The following is a 4,235-nucleotide window of genomic DNA, read 5'->3' on the forward strand; positions in this document are numbered from 1 at the left end:
AGGTCCATTCTTATAATTCTTTGATGTGCTGAAAATGTGCACTAGTAAAAAGAATAGACAAAAGCATATAAATCAGCAGTTAGAAAGACAATCCCCTTTCTGCAATTGGCTAGTTACCCTTTAAACTAATATGCCTGTTGTCTATATTAAAATCAATTGAAGGGGGTTGTTTTGTGCCCTTTACATTAAAACCAAATTACACCCACATTTATTTAGCATAGTTTTGCTGCATATTGAGTAATAACCCAACTCTTTCCTCCTTTCCCTTAAAGGGATTCTGTCATGATTTTTATTATGTATTTTTTATTTCTAAATAAGACTGTTTACACTGCAAATAATTCACTCTACAATATAAACTTTCATTCCTGAACCAGCAAGTGTATTTTTTTAGCTGTAATATTGGTGTGTAGGCAGCCATCTCAGGTCATTTTGCCTGATCATGTGCTTTCAGAAAGAGGCAGCATTTTAGGATGGAACTGCTTTCTGGCAGGCTGTTGTTTCTCCTACTTAATGTAACTGAATGTGTCCCAGTGGGACCCAGATTTTACTATTTAGTACTGTTCTTAGATCTACCAGGCAGCTATTAGGGAGCTGCTATCTGGTTACCTTCCCATTGTTCTGTTGTTGGGCTTCTGGGGGGGATGGTGATATCACTCTTGCTGTACAGCAGTAAAGAGTGACTGAAGTTTATCAGATCACAAGTTATCTGACTGGGTGCAGTTGGGAAACTAACAATATATCTAGCCTCTTGTCAGATTTAAAAATGAAATATAAAATAATTAGTTTGGTCTTTTGAAAAACATATTTCAGTGCAGAATTCTGCTGGAGCAGCACTATTAACTGATGTGTTTTGGAAAAAAAACATTTTTTCCCATGAAAATTCCTTTAATATTAAATTATTAGGGCACTTTGCAATATTCCTTATCTGTATGTTTGCCCATACTGTATATATTTAAGGGTAAATATATAATGTACATAATGAAGAGATGACCTGCATTTCTGCATATAAGTTAATTTGCTATAATATTTTATTGCATAGCATTAAATGTGCAATATCTTCCAAAATGCTAATTGTAACTATTTTAACTCATATTAAGTTGAGGTTAAAAGGGTTGTTCACATTTCAATTAACTTTTAGTATGATGTAAAGAGTGCTATTCTGAGACAATTTGCAATTGGGTTTAATTTTTTTTATTATCTGTGTTTTTTTGGCTTTATATTCAGCAGCTCTCCAGATTGCAGTTTTGGCAATGTGGTTGCAAGGGTCCAAAGTATCCTAGCAACCAGACTGGAATATGAATAGAATGAGAAGCAATAACAATACATTTAGCAAAGTGACCCCCATTTGAAAGCTGGAAAGATTCAGAAGGCAAATAATTCAAAAACTATAAAAAATAAAAAAATAAAGGCCAGTTGAAAATTTGCTTAGAATCAGCAATTCTATAACATACTAAAAATTAACTTAAAGAACCACACCTTTAAAATCATTTGAATTCCATATTCTGAATAGAAACAATATTTCCTTTAGCTGTCTGTCATATTGGTAATATGTTCCAACCCAATATTATAATCCATTCCCATAATCCATTCCCATAATCCATTCATTTCTTATAGGCAAAAAATTATCAACAAAATTCTGGCATATTTTGATGGATGTGATTTACATTTTAATCAACCCCAAGAAAAGAAATCAGCACCAACTGTGAAGGTAAAATGTAATGCTTGATATGCGTTGATGCTTTACACCTTTGCAAATAATTATCTTTGTCTCCCACTGCCAGCATGGGTGGAATGTGATCTCTAAATCTGACAGGTCATGTTTGTTCTCCATCCAATGTCTTGGTACTGGCTGCTGGCAAATATCATGCATGCCTTCTTTCACCCTCCATTCCCCTTTTGCAAGTTTTAATAAATAAATTAAAGGGATTTTTGTACATTTCATGTACAGATGATATAGGGTGTTAATATTCTTTTTAAACTTTAGTTTAAAGGGACTGTTCACTTTCCAAACATTTATTTCAGTTTAGTTGTTTTCAGATTGTTCACCAGAGTTATAGACTTTTTTTAGTTGCTTTCCATTTTTTTACAGTTTTTTCCAAAGCGTAAGTATAAAGTTGAATGTTATTGCTTGTGTTTCAGTCTGGCAGCTCAGTAATTCAGGTGTAGATTCTGAACTGTTCCAATGTTCCAACAGCTGCCTCTAATGAAACACAGGAATTCTGCTCAGCAGGGCCAAAGATAAGAAATGTATCAACGAATGTGTCCGTTTAGAACAAGTCGATGACTCTTTAAACTTTAATGTTTGAAAACTGTAACAAATAAAATGAAATTGAAAGACTTTATTTCTAAAGAGCTAACTGAACTGAAGTTCGTTTCACCTTTACGTTAACTTTTAATATGTTATTGCCAGTTCTAAGCAACTTTTCAACTGGTCTCTATTATTTATTGTTTATATATTTTTTTTAATTATTTGTCTCTTTCTTCTGACTCTTTTCGGCATTCAAATGGGAGTAACAGACTCCCCATGTAAAAAGAGATGCTCTGTAAACTACAAATGTATTGTTATCAGTGTCGGACTGATCCCGGCACGACCAGACCCCCTCTCCCGACATTCAGATTCCACAAATCCGCTCACCGCTCCGTCTGCGCATGCATGCCGCATTCATACATGCACGCAGACTTCGTACATACGCGCCGATCGGCGCTTCACAGAAGGGGGCGGGCCCTGGATAGCAGTCCCGGTGGCCCCTGGGCCCCCCAGTTCGACCCTGATTGTTATTGCTACTTTGGATAGAAGAATAGCCAAAATGGCAAAGAATCAGTCAATAATCAGCTCCAGAAAGATCAAAGAAGGTCTAAAGTTACCTGTGAGCAGAGCCATATTTATATTAAGGCCCCCGAGGGCCTGTGCCTATTTTTTTTTGTTTTTTATTTAAAGCTCTCCCCAACCTCCACCACAGATTTCCGCGGGAAAAATGCAAAACTGAGTCACGCACACGTTGTGCAGATGTCACTTCTTCTGAATATGTTGCGTGACACACTGAAGACATTACAATTTGCCAAAGAACACACTGAGAGACCTAAAGAGAAATTAAGAAAGCAAGATTGTTGTTTTTCGGTCTAGGTGCCACAGACAGAGACCAAAATTCACTAAAGGACGAAGCGCCTAACGCTAGCGTGAATAGCATTTTTGTTAATTCGCCGATTCACTAACGGAAGCTGGTGTAAATTCGCGAGTGTTACTTTGCACCCTTACGCCTGGCGAATTTGCGCAACGGACGTAATTCACTGACGTGCGCATTTTTCTGAACGCTACCTTTTATGCCAGACTTCCTTCGCCACCTGAGACCAGGCGAAGTGCAATAGTAGATAGGGATTGCTTCCAAAAAAAGTTAAAAAATTTTCTAAGTCCCAAAAAACGCTGGCGTTTTTTCTTTTTTTATGGGTGATAGGCTGAAAAAGATCGAAACAATTTTTGGGGCTCCCCTCCTCCCCCCCTACATTTCCTAACTCATGGCACCTTAACTATACAGTGGGCACATGTGTAGGGCAAAATAAAAAATGTATTTGCTGTTTTGAAGCTTTCCTAGGCTTGTGTAGTGAAGCTTCATATCCCTCCATTGTAACTTCAATTTGGCGCCGTATGCAAATTTAGCATCGCTAGCGTAACTTTGCTTTGCGAATTAACGCTAGCGCAACTTCGCAACCTTATGCTTCCCCTGAGCGCAACTTCGGATTTTAGTGAATTTGCGTAGCGCTGGCGAAAATACGCCTGGCAAAGTGCGGCAAAGTGGACGCTGGCGCAACTACGAATCATAGTGAATTTGCCCCAGAGAGTTCCCCCTCCTCCTATAGCCCTTGCGACATGACGTTTCCTCGGGAACTGAGCGTTTCACGGTGGGCCGCATTCATATGCATCCTGGGCCGCAGTTTGGACACCCCTGTATCTATACCCATAGCCCTATGGTGGTAACAATTCCCGCGCCCCTGACTCCAACTGCTTTCACACTCTATAAAGAGTAAACTCAAGTATCCCTTGTATCTGCCCATTAGGTGGCCTTCAACCAATCGACGTCAGCGCTTCTGTTCCAACGCTCCACCGATTGGCTGTCGTTTTCTCTGCTCATGTCAGGTTAGAATGGCATGAGAGTGACAATGCGCTCACCACTGGGAAATGTAGTTTCACGTTCCAACAAACACTGTCTTTTGTGAAAACCCACACACTACAAATCCCA

This window comes from Xenopus laevis, chromosome 9_10S (assembly GCF_017654675.1).
Source record: "Xenopus laevis strain J_2021 chromosome 9_10S, Xenopus_laevis_v10.1, whole genome shotgun sequence".
Taxonomy (NCBI): Eukaryota; Metazoa; Chordata; class Amphibia; order Anura; family Pipidae; genus Xenopus; species Xenopus laevis.